General features: G+C 34.0%; 1 non-coding gene across 1 annotated transcript; it reads left to right on the top strand.

Moving 5' to 3' along the window:
* Window positions 1–4,725: 4,725 nt before the first annotated feature.
* TRNAM-CAU (transfer RNA methionine (anticodon CAU)) lies at window positions 4,726–4,809 on the top strand. The gene is given in 2 exon segments: window positions 4,726–4,763; window positions 4,774–4,809. It is a non-coding gene; the product is annotated as a tRNA-Met (tRNA).
* Window positions 4,810–14,081: the final 9,272 nt, after the last annotated feature.

The following is a 14,081-nucleotide window of genomic DNA, read 5'->3' as shown; positions in this document are numbered from 1 at the left end:
TCATAGCCACTTGCTTGCTCATGATGAATATATTCGTCGGGAATCCCAAGTTGAAATTCACGTTTCAACTGCAAACATAGCCCACAAAAATTTCAAACATGTTGGTCTCTTACCTACACAATCATCTGGTCGTGGCTATTCACCCTCTAATTCACATGAGTCATATACTGGTCGAGGAAAATCTAAATGCTTCAATTATTGTAGCAATAATCCTTATCCACGTTTCTAATTTTTCTCAACAATTGGACATATTTCTCGCTACTTTCCACACATTCCCAAACCAAACAACCCACCAATGGCTCACTATGCTTCTAGAAACTCCACCAACTCTAATCGGATCGTTGATAGTGGGGTCAATCACTATGTTGCAAATAATCTCAACAATATGCATATCCACTATGAGTATGATGGTACAAGTTTAAAAATATTTCATATTGGATTAACCACCCTCCCAATACCAAATACAATTTTTCATCTAAAATATATTATTTGTGTTCCAAATGCAAAACATAATCTTATCATTGTTTCTAAAATTTGTAAGTCTAAAAATGCTTATGTTGAATTTCATTCCTCTTTTTTCTGTGTGAAAGATCAAGTTATGGGGGTGCTTTTGATGCACAATCCAAGTAATGGTAATCTTTGTACCTATAGCCCAACTCCCTCTTCTTCCACGACACTATCTACAACCACATTCAACTTTGATCTTTGGCATGCAATATTTGAACACGTATCTACCTATAGGATGCAAGTGGGTCTTCAAAAAGAAGACTGACATGGATGGTAAGGTACATACCTATAAGGCAAGACTGGTTGCAAAAGGATATAAACAAATTCATGGTGTTGACTATGATGAAACCTTTTCACCAGTTGCAATGCTTAAATCTGTTCGGATTTTACTTGCTGTCGCTGCATATCATGATTATGAAATATGGCAGATGGATGTCAAAACTGCTTTCCTTAATGAGAATCTTCTTGAGGATGTGTACATGACACAGCCTGAAGGATTTGACATACCAGAAGAAGCCCATAAGATATGTAAGCTACAAAGATCAATCTATGCATTGAAGCAAGCTTCCAGAAGCTGGAATCTTCGTTTTGATGAAACGGTAAAACAATATGGATTCATCAAGAACGAAGATGAGCCTTGTGTCTACAAGAAGGTTAGTGGGAGCATGATCGTGTTCCTGGTGTTATATGTAGATGACATATTACTCATTGGAAACGATGTCCCTACCCTGCAACAAGTAAATACTTGGTTGGGGAAATGCTTTTCTATGAAGGACCTAGGTGAAGCAACCTATATATTAGGAATCAGAATCTATAGAGATAGATCACAAAAACTGCTTGGCCTAAGTCAGAGTACATACATAGACAAAGTGCTGAGACGCTTTAATATGAATGATTCCAATCTGGTTATGTGTTTTGCTTAAATGGTGGCACTGTGAGCTTGAAAAGTTCAACGCAAGATGCAGTTGCTGATTCTACAACTGAGGCCGAGTATATTGCTGCCTTAAGTGCAACAAAGGAAGCTGTTTGGATCAATAAACTTGGCATAGTCCCTAGCATTGTGGATCCCATTGGTCTCTATTATGATAACAATGGTGTTATCGCACAAGCTTAGGAGCCTAGATCTCACCAACGATCCAAACACATATTTAGGCGTTGTGCGAAAATATGTATAGTACCTACACTTGACAATATAGTTGACCCATTGACAAAGCCTCTTGCGCAGCAGAAGCATGATGGCCATACTGGATCAATGGGCATACGGGGTATGCCTGATTGGCTCTAGTGCTAGTGGGAGATTGTTGGTGTAAGCCCTAGAGGCCAATACTTTTGGTACTTGTATCGAATTATTTATTAATAATAAAAGGCATTTTCTTTATTATGATTGATTAATAAAGTCCCTAGAATAGATAGTCCGTTTAATGTATTAAGTGTGACTTAATCATGAGAACACATTAAACATAAGGGCACTGTTCTTAAAGTATCCGTAGTCGAGCTTTAATGTGAAGTGGGATAACATTAAAGCATTAAGACTATTATGTTTGTAGACTGATGATCACATCTCATGGATCATGGATAAAGAGTTATCAAGTCTTAAACATAGGTATGAATATTAGGAGTAATATTTGTACCGGATTGACCCGCTATGAGAATACTATATAGAAAGTTATGCAAAGTGTCATAAGTTATTCTCATGGTGATAATAGTGTATACCACTCTTCGACCTGAAACCACTATGGATCCTAGATGTAGAGTCGAGTGCTTTATTGCTGATCCAACGTTGTCCGTAACTGGATAACCATAAAAACAGTTGATGGGTACTCCACGAAGCATGCTGAGGGACATGAGTGTCCTAGATGGAATTTGCCAATCCCGCGTAACAGAATAAATGTCTATGGGCCCAATATTGAACTGGACAAGGGTGACACGGTCTATACCTTGTGTTCAATATAGACATAAGGGCAAAGGGGTAATTATACACATAATTATTATCACAGGAGGTTTTGTCAGATCACATGACATTTTCGTGACTTGGGTAGCAGTGATGTGTTGCTAGATACCGCTCACTGTTTATTATGTTAAATGCGTGATTTAATATAATTGCCAAAGCCGCGAAAACCTATAGGGTCACACACAAAGGACGGATTGATGAGAGATAGAATAATTAAGGAACATCGTAAGGTACGGTGTACTTAACTAGAATATGAAATATGGTAAGGTACCAAATACTTAAGTGATTTTGGCATTTTATGAGATATGGGCCAAAATGCACTTAAGTGGGCTTTTTGGCTTGAAGCCCACACAAGTGGTTCTATAAATAGAACCCCTTGGGTAGAAGCATTGTCACTCCACAGTAACTCACTGAGACAGACAACACAACTGAAGAGTTGGAATTTCGTATCTCTCTCTCACTCAAAGCCTTCATTCATAACAGCTAGCATTGCGATTGAAGGAATCCGTTCGTGTGGACTGAGTAGAGACGTTGTCATCGTTCAACGTTCGTGATCGCCCCGTGGATCTGTATCAAAGGTTTTGATCATTATCAGAGATCTGCACCAAAGGTTTGAATTGCCACAAGAGGTAACGATTCTATCACTGATCATGCCCATTCGTAAGGATCATTAAATGGAGAAATTTTTAAATTCCGCTGCGCCTTAGATGGCAATTCTCCTTCAGTATCTCCAAAAACTCTTACACAAATGTTATGTGCTTGTGGTCTATCTAGGGATTTTAATAAAAATCTCCATTGTAATTTCTACTCTATTGATAAAAGTCACAAAATTCCTTTTTCTTTATTCTCTATTCAATAATTCTCCTCTTATTTTTTTTAATGTTTGGGGACCATCTCCTATATTGTCCATAAATGGTTACAAATATTATTTTATATTTGTGGATCATTTCACACGCTACACATGGATTTATCCATTAAAAAGTAAAACATATGTAGCTATCATATTTCATCAATATCTTTAAAATTGAAAACTTTTTCACCCGCAAAGTCAAGTCCATATATAATGATGGGGGCACTAAATATTTCAAACTAAAATATTAACTTAATCATCATGGAGTTTTCCATTTTTTATCGACCTTATACCCCTGAACATATTGGCATTGCAAAACTCATGCATCACTATATTGTAGAGACTGCTCTTACTCTCTTTTCTCACTCTTTTGTTCCAAATTTTTTTGGGTGTTATGCTTTTCAAATGGAAGTGTATCTCATAAATCACATGCGCACTCCTCAATGTAATAATAAATGTCCTTATGAACATCTCTTTGGATCCAAACCCAACTATCACAACCTTCGTGTCTGTGGGACTCTATGTTACCCTAGGTTACGTCCTTACTCTCAAAACAAAGTCTAAAATTGAAGCTCGTCGTGTGTTTTTAAATCTTGATATCCGTCCACTAGTGGGGCCGCGTTTAAATCTAGAGCAAAACTTTGTATAGACTGGCCTAACACAATGATTGATTACACCTAGCAGGATTCAAATTTAAGACTTTTAGATAAGCACACTCTCAACATCCAAACCTCCACCACTAGGCCCAACACAAGAATTGTCATGCTCTATTTAATTTTAAATTATCTCATATCCAACAATCAAGATATCTCTCCGTTTATATGTGCGCCAATAATCTGGCCACCCATCATTAATATATGTGACAAAAATCAATAGTGCTAGGGGTAATATGATGTATTAAAAAAACCAAATCCACATAAGGATATTTCATGACACCTACCATTTATATTCATGCACCAAGCTCAAAAGAGATGGGTGCGAGGGGATGTATTGGAAAAATCAAGTTCCACGTTGGTTAAAGATAAAACCTAAAAGAGTTTATATTGAGTGAAACCACTCATCTTAAAAAATCTATTTTGTAGAGGTGCGTAAGGGACAAAGACCATGTATTGTGTAGATTGACAAAAAAGAGAGAGACTATATTTAAAAGTAGGAAAGCAGATATGCATGCCCTCCTATCCTTTTTTTTATCGCGTTAATGTTTAAGAATATAAACAATACTTTTTATAAATTGTAAGGGAAAGAAGAAATTCTTGAATTTTTGATGGAATCGTATCTCCGATTAACTTTTCTTATGTAAATTTAATTACTTTTCTATTTTTATTAGACTTGATTTCAAATATAAATATTATTTTCCTTATAATGATCGGAATGTTTATCCAACTATATAAAATACAGTTAATTTTCCAACATCGTTGGGGTGGTGGCGCAGTTGGCTAGCGCGTAGGTCTCATAGCCAAGAGTTATCCTGAGGTCGAGAGTTCGAGCCTCTCTCACCCCAACAGTCTTTTTTTCATTTTCACTTGCTATAATTTATTCATTAATGGAATCTTTGATTAAGGGCATACCACTACAATAATTTAAGGATCATATAGGCAAAATTAATCTTGGTTTCTCTTTTATATTGTGATGATTTCTTATATTCTTGTACACTCTTATTTTAAGAAAATATATTCATTTGAAATAAGAAAATATATATGTTTAGTTCATTAAATCTGTGCTACAACATTTAATATATACTTGAGAAACTAAATATTTTCAGTATTTAGCTTGTTGATGTTAATTATTAAGTTGTTATAGAACACAAAATCAATAAAACTATTCTAACAATAAAGAAAACATAACATTGATATTGTGTTATTATGTCATGTTTTCTATTTTTAAATCTTAGATATTTGTTCATTAGAGGGACGCCGTTTAAAGGCAAGGCAAATCTCTATATGGATTGATCCAACATAAAGATTGATTGCATCTATCTAGCAGGATTCAAGATTTTGAAAGGATCCAAACCTCCACCACTAGGCCCAACACAATATTATACATACTTATGTTGTGTATCTAGATGATACATTTTTTTTACAAGAAATTGTAATGAAAAGGTTAATGAATGCATCAACAAGCTTTCCAACACATTTTCCGTCAAAGATATGGGCAAACTACAAAGAGAGAACACATTTTCCGTCAAAGATATGGGCAAACTACAAAGAGAGAACAAAGTATATTGTAGATCTTCATGAGAGAATAAAGATATGGGCATACTAGTCATCACTTCTTCCATAATCCCGGATAATTCTAATCAAAAGGAGAAAGTGGTGTGATTGAGATTCAATTGTAAATATTATTCTATAATGTGTAATTGAATTAAGAATTTTCTTGTTAATTAAAAAACCAATCATACTCTGTAAGAAAGTGATGTTACCACCATATTTGACAAGAATAAAATTGTCATTACGGAGACTAACCTATGCAAGTTTAATTTTGTAGTAGGAACTAAATAAAAACAAAAATGAACACAGATATGATCCTTGGTTTCAGAGTCCGAGATCCAATAATTATTTTGTCTAGCAGGTTTACTAAGACACCCAAACCAATTTAAGACTTTGAGAGAAGCACACTCTTAACACGCAAACCTCCACCATTAGGCCCAACACAAGGATTGTCATGCTCTATTTAATTTTAAATTATCTCATATCTAACAATCAAGACATCTATTCGTTTATATGTGCGCCAATAATCTGACCACCCATCATTAATGTACGCGACAAAGATCAATAGTATTGATTGGCGTAATGAGGTGTATTAAAAAAACCAAGTCCACTTAAGGATATTTCATGACACCTACCATTTATGTTCACACACTGAGGGCTGTATTGAAAAAAACAAAGTTCCACCTTGATTAAAGATAAAGTCTAAAAGAGCCTAAAAGAGTTTATATTGAGCGAAACCACTCATCTTAAAAAACCCGATTTTGTAGGGACGTCTTAAGAGACAAAGACAATACAGTGTGTAGATCGGCAAAAAAGAGAAAGACTATATTTAAAAATCGGTATGCAGATGTGCATGGCTATCCGTTTTTTATCGTGTTAATGTTTAAAAATATAAACAATAGTTACTTTTTATTAATTGTAAGGAAAATTTATTCTTTCCCTTACAAATACAAGAAAGTTAGTCTCAAATTTAACATGATGCGGTCTATGGTGTATAGATACAGTATGATTGGGTTGTTTCTTACATCTTGCTAAAGGTTTCATTGACTACATTTTCAAAAGCATTCTACAAACGAAAACTCCATCCTAAAAAACAGTAACTGATAGCATGAGTATCAACTGGCTTACACAGAAGCTCATCATAAACATGATACAATTTCTTTTCTGTGAGATGTAAAAACTAATAGTTTATTTCATCAAGACATTTGGAATTCATAACAAAGTGTAATTTAATGATAAAAGTAACATTAAAATCTCAGTCATGATCAGACATCATAGTAATACATAAGCTGCCACTTTAATCTTGTAATCTCTTTCAAGGATGCTGTCATCGTCCGGGTCAGGTTCCACACGACCAAATATGTTTCTTCCGAAAATTTCTGCACTCATAATGGAAGCTATAATCAGAATGGACAAAGAGAATTCTCTTGTTTGCAAATGCTATTTCATGACAAGAATGAAATCCATATATATATATATATATATATATATATATATATATATATATATATATATATATATATATATATATATATATATATATAATAGGGGTTAGGGTTTAGGTTCCATCAACATAGCATCTGTTAATTCTTTAGTCAAAATCTCTTAGATCTAGGTTGGTTCTACTGTTGAACCGTTCAAACTTGAATATTCTTTGGTTGCAACTTATAAGTGATATTTTAATTAAACATTTTTATTTTATTTTAAAAATTCAATAAAAATAGAATATTCTTTCATTGTTATCAATTCTCTCAATGATGAATATATATTTCCTTTAACCTTGAATTGTATTTAGTGTTTTATTTTTAATGATGATTATTTAATTGTGAATTTTTATGTGGATTTTTTGGTAGTGAATATATATGTTTTTAATGGTCGCAGTAATTGTTAGGGCAATGCTAACTTGTGTCCAAGGGCACAAGTTAAGAGATAAATAAAGTAAATTTTTTTTGGAATTTGCACGGTGAATTTAATAAAAATTCATAATTAATAATTCTATTGTTCTTTTCAATAAAAAAAATTCTATTTGTGAATTTTTTAACTTGTGTCCCAAGGGATGTTATGTTATATTTGTGATTAATAGAAATAAATAGGTTTAAGTGCAAATCTGTGACATTAATAAATAAATGATAGTAATGCTAGATGAGTGTTATTTTTAAAAAGAAAACTTTATCAAAATTTTCAATTTACTTAGGGTAAAGGTTTTAAGTTTTTTAATTGGCTATATTTTAATGGATTGTAGTTTGTATATAAAATAAATACTTATACTCTCAAAATAAATATTTTATACACTATATGAAATTAAGCAAAATATCATCTATAATGTTCATAAAATGTGACATGTAAATAGAAGATTAGTAAAAAAGTATGTTAGATCAAATATTAAAAAAAAACTGAACGTCCTAAAAATAATAATCAAATATAACTACTATTAAGTTGCTATATTAAATATATATCATATTTGATCTTATATAGGGTCCGCTTGTTTTGTTTTGTTTTTTAAAATGAATTTTATAGTATTATATATTTTAGTGTAAAAAAAATTTATAAAGAATTTTTTTATAAAAGCTTCAAATGAAAATTTGGTTTGAACAGTTATTTTTAAAGTGTTATTTTAAGTATTTCATTATTTTATCGAAACTCTTTTTGAATATCAAAATTTCAAAAAATCACTTAATATTAAAGCTATTTTAAATAGTTTTTCATAAAAATCATTTTTGAGATACAACTTTTTGAAAAAAATTATGATTTTGACTATGTTTTGATCTTCAATAATGTATATAGAATGAACAATTCAATCTTTTAATTTATAAAAAAAAAATTTAAAAAAATTTATAATATTTTAAAAAACATTTTTGTAGAATCCATTTTCAAAAATACAAAGAAAATTCAAAGACTTGATTATGCATATCTCATAGCTTATGCCTTAATCTCTACAAGCAAGGTTCTGGATGAAGAACCAAAATACTACAAGGAAGCTATGAGGATTCAAAATATGACTGGATGACTGAAAGTCATGGATGATGAGATGAAATCTCTTCATGACAATAACACTTAGGAGCAGATCGAGAAACCTGCATGGACCATGTTAGTCAGTTGTAAGTCGATTTTTAAGGTTAAAGAAGGGATCAAGTGAGTGATTTTGAAGCGATTTAAGAAAATGTTGGTTGCTAGTGGGTTCACACAGAAATAAGGAGTCGACTTTAATGATGAGTTCTCACCTATTGTAAAGCATAGTTCCATTAGAATGTTGTTAGCCATGGTGACAAAGTTCAACCTAGAACTAGAACGGATGGATGTGAAGACTCTTTTCCTGTATGGTGATCTAGATGAAACAATTATGATGAGGAAACTTGAAGGTTATGCAGAAAAAGGAAAGGAAGATTATGTGTGCAAAATGAATATGTCGTTATATGGCCTGAAACAATCTTCTCGATAATGGAATAGGAGATTCGACAGATTCATGGCACTACGCCAAAAACTGGAATAGACAGCGCACCTTAGAGGGCGCTTTATTACAAAAGCGCACTCTAAAGTGAAGCGAAAAAATAAGGAGCGAACAACTGGAATAGACAGCGCACTTTAGAGGGTGCTTTTGTAATAAAGTGCCCTCTAAGGTGAAGCGAAAAAATAAGGAGGAGATAGAGGGACAACAATACAGGACGCTTTTTAGAAAGCGCCCTCTAAGGTTACCCTTAGAGGGAGCTTTTAAAAAAGCGCTCTATAAGTCCATGTGCATTTCCAGTTTATAAAGCGCTTTTGGAAAGCCTTAGAGAGCGCTTTCATAAGCGCCCTCTTAGGCCCCCTTTAGAGGGCGCTTTTTTTCCACAAGCGCCCTCTAAGGTCCCCTTTAGTAAACATTAAAATTATAACATACTGCGCGTTTTGTTATTTCACTCTCTGTTATTTTCGTTCTTTTTCATGTTAGGGTTCTCACTGCTACGATTTTCGCTACTTCTAAGGCGTTCTCCTTCCACCTCTGTTAGATCTACGACGTTTCCTCCTTCTATTAATTCGTTGTTAGCTGTTCGATTTTGACACCATAGGTATTTTTCTAATCTTCATATTACTTGGTTTCTCTTCTGACGTTCACTATTGTTCATTTTTGGTTTCATTTTTCTTGGTTCATACATTTATTGAGTATTCTCAACAATAATTATTGTGTTGCAATGCTAGCAATGGAGACTAGGCATTATGGGTTAAATTTCACCAACTGTTCCATTTATTTCTCGATGTAGAAAAAGGAGGCAGCAATATCTAAAACACCTTCTACCAATCAAAGGTACACTATGCAGCTTATGAGTGTATTTATTCTAGCATACATAGCGTAGCTAGTAACTTAAGAAGTTTAGGTATGGATGTTATTTGATAGAGTAAATTAGAGTCGACTATTCTTCTGTTAGCTTTCAGTTAGACCATTATACAATTCTACATATATATTTTCTAGTCAATGTTTATCTTTTGTAAAAACTATATGATGATATATAACTATGCTACAAATTAGTGCATACCACTAATGCTTAATGCATGGTTCATACATTCTCATGCTATTGAAGTCAGAGATATCTGAAAATGTTGAGAAACTAACTCAATAAACCAAAATTGTTTTGGTTTTGGGTTGTTGTTGGAGACATGAATGCCCTGCACAGAGACTAACTCAATAAAGCGAAATTGTTTTGTCTCATCCCATTTTCGGTTTCTCTTCTGAAATTGTTTTTTGTTTATTCTAATTAGTAATGGATAATACATGGATGTCTTCCAATCGATTGTCGAGAGAGTACGAGAATGGGGTATCAGAATTCGTTAAGTTTGCCGTTGCGCACGCCGAAGACCCCAGTAGAATGATATGTCCTTGCTTGGGTTGTTGTTATGGGAAACGGATTGACGCAGTTCAGTTGACATCGCATCTAATGAGGCATGGAATTGATCGAAGTTATACATGTTGGAATTTGCATGGTGAGAAAAGTAACGAGAATGTTGAACCGGGGGATAGTACGACCTATGCCTCAAACTATAGTGGCGCAGATACATACGATTGTGATCGAGTTGAAGAGATTGCAGAAGCACTTGAAGGAGATCTTAAGGATTGTCCCGAAATGTTTGAGAGGTTGGTAAGTGATGCAGAGAAACCTTTGTATGATGGTTGCACTAAATTCACAAGATTGTCTGCGGTATTAAAGTTATACAACTTAAAGGCGGGCAATGGATGGTCGGATAAAAGTTTCACAGAGTTATTAGCCCTTTTGAAAGATATGCTTCCTGAGGATAATGTTCTTCCCAATCGAACATATGAGACCAAAAAGATGTTGTGCTCTATTGGCATGAGCTATGATAAGATACATGCATGTCCAAACGATTGCGTTTTGTTTCGAAATGAGTATGCATCGTTAAATGAGTGTCCTAAATGCGGTGTCTCGCGATATAAGAACAAGTTGTCTCCAGCAAAAGTCTTGTGGTATTTTCCTGTTATTCCGAGATTTAGACGCATGTTTCGTAGTGAAACCGATTCAAGACACTTGACCTGGCATGCAGATGAAAGAATTATAGATGGAAAGTATCGACATCCGGCAGATTCACCACAGTGGTTGAAAATTGATAATGATTATCCTGAATTTGGAGAAGAATCAAGAAACCTTCGCTTGGCATTATCTACTGATGGAATGAACCCACACGGTATCCAGAGTATCTCACACAGTACATGGCCTGTGATTATTATGATTTATAACCTACCTCCATGGCTATGTATGAAGCGTAAGTACATGATGTTGTCTATGTTGATTTCTGGACCTAAACAACCAGGGAATGACATAGACGTGTACTTGAATGATTTTAAAGGTACAGGTCAAATGATTTTAATTGTTTTCTTTATTATAGGTAAAATGGCTTTTATTACAGCAAATCGAGTCAGTTGCATCAAAAAAAAGGTATAAACACAATTATATGATATTTATGCATAAAAAATGTTAATTCTTGATCTTATACTTCACCTAACTAATTTTATGATATTTTAGGTTCATGCTATTGATATTGAACAAAAAGAGGTTGTTGCTAAGAAGACTGCGGCTAGCAAAAAATCATACATCTCAGAGATGCTTTTGCTACTTAGTTTTATTTCTTTTTAAGTTATGAATTGGTTGTATATTTAGAATCTTTAGAAGTTAAACGATTATATATCAGTGGATTGTTGTATATGTATGGATTGTTGTATATAAGGCTTCTTGAATGCAATGTGTGAAAAAGGGCTTCAAATTATACAGTTTTAGGTGTACTGCTTCAATATACAGGTTGTCTAAAATAAATAAAAAAATATAGCGCTTTTTTAAAAAAAAATTAAATAACCACCCACTTTAGAGGGCGCTTTCCAAAATAAGCGCCCTCTAAACCCTTTAAATTTCCACTTTAGAGGGCGCTTTCCAGTAAAAGCGCCCTCTAAACCCTTAAAAGTTTCCACTTTAGAGGGCGCTTTCTAGTAAAAGCGCCCTCTAAACCCTTAAAAGTTTCCACTTTAGAGGGCGCTTTCTTTAAAAAGCGCCCTCTAAAGTGGCCCTTAAAGGGCTTAAAGAGCCACTTTAGAGAGCGCTTTCACCAGGAAAAAAAGCGCTGTCTTTACCTATGCCAGCGCCAGATTAGAGGGCGCTTTAAAGCGTTGTTATAGGCCAAAAAAAGCGCCCTCTTTTCCCTTATTTGGCGTAGTGTGGCACACATAAGTTTCATTAGGAGTCAATTCGACCACTGTGTTTACTTAACATTGCGTTGCTTTATGTGGATGACATCCTCATAACAAGCAACAATGTTGAGATTGTGGTAAAGGTGAAGGCATGACTCAATAAGGAGTTCGACATGAAGGATCTGGGAGCCGCCTCCAGGATTCTTGGGATTGACATCTAGAGAGATAGAAAGCAGTCGAGATTATGATTATCTCAAGAGACATACCTGAAGAAGATTCTCGACAAGTTTGATATGTCGAATTCAAAGTCTGTTGTAACACCGACTAATCATAAGTTCAATTTAAGTACGACTCAAAGTCCTAGTACTGGAATCGAAAGAGCCTGTATGAATAACATTTCATATGCTAGTATAATAGGTTCTTTGGTGTATGTTATGGTTTGTACAAGGCCATACATAACGTACAAAGCGAGTCTTATAAGTAGGTATATGACCAATCCCGAGAAGGCGCACTAGAAAGCATTAAAGTGAATTCTAAAGTACATAAATGAGTCTCTGAGCAGAGTCCTGGTTTATGGTGGAGCCTATGGTGATGATAGAAAAGTCAAAATCTAAGGATTTGTCGACTCTGATTATGCAGGTTATATGGGTTCCAGAAAATCTATTTCTGAATACGTGTTCACTATGTTTGACACAACAATCAGTTGGAAAACAACACTTCAGAAGGTTGTTGCATTATCAACCGCTGAAGTGGAGTATATTCACCTCACTGATGCTGTGAAAGAAGCATTGTGTCTTGAAGGTTTTGCTAATGAGCTCAAACTTCAAAGTCAAGCAATCATTGTTAAATATGATAGTCAAAGTGTAATACACATGTCAAAGAATTCATCCTGAGTGAACAAAACACATTGATGTGAGGTTGCATTTCGTCAGAGATATAATCAAGTATGGAGAAGTCCAAGTGCTAAAGGTTTCGACTAGTGACAATGTTGTTGATATGATCACCAATATATTGCCAAGTTGTAAGTTTTTCCACTGTATGCAGCTAATAGAACTGCATGATGATAGCTAGTTGGTTTAATGGTTCAGAATTTGTTCAGAGAAGGAGATTTGTAGCTTATGGATTATAAGCTTGGTTGTAGCAAACTTAGTCGAAGTCGAAGAGTTAGTGTAGTTGTCGAAATATGTAGCTTGTTGTTTAAGTTAGCATGTTGAATTGGGTCAGTCTGTTGGGTCAATTATGTTAGTTAAAAACTAGAGTTTAATTTTCTTATAAATATCATACTAGTCATCACTTCTTCCATCAATCTCTGATAATCCTAATCAGAGGGAGAAAGTGGTGCGGTTGAGATTCAATTGTAAATATTGTTCCATAATGTGTAATTGAATTAAGAATCCAGTTTTTATACCACAATGAATTGTCTTTATCTTTTTCTTCTCTCTTCTCTTTTACTTTGTGATTTTCTTGTTAATTAAGAAACCGATCATACTCTTCGAAAAAGTGATGTTACCACCATATTTGAGAAGAACAAAGTTTTCATTACAGAGACTAACCTATACAAGTTTGATTTTGTAGTAGGAACTAAATAAAGGCAAAGATGAAAACACATATGATCGTTGGCTTCAAAGTTCGAGATCCAATAATTATTTTGTCTAAGAAATTTACTAAGGCTATTATAAAATATACTTGACGTGGATTCTATAAGTAAATGACTTTTTGAAATTTGGTTTGTGGATGAAGTTTGTTCTGAGTTTGTCAAATTTTTTTGTTTGAGCAAGTTCACAAGTTGATCATATTGAGCTTGAGAAATAGGAATATTGATGCTTTACAGAAGAAGCCACCTCAATTCCATGAACTTGTTGACGAGCTTCAATGTTATCCATATGAGTCATATTCACG

The sequence above is a fragment of the Lathyrus oleraceus genome, chromosome 2, assembly GCF_024323335.1.
Source record: "Lathyrus oleraceus cultivar Zhongwan6 chromosome 2, CAAS_Psat_ZW6_1.0, whole genome shotgun sequence".
NCBI lineage: Eukaryota > Viridiplantae > Streptophyta > Magnoliopsida > Fabales > Fabaceae > Lathyrus > Lathyrus oleraceus.
Note: the sequence above shows the minus strand (reverse complement) of the source record. Positions and strands in the feature narration are given on the sequence as shown.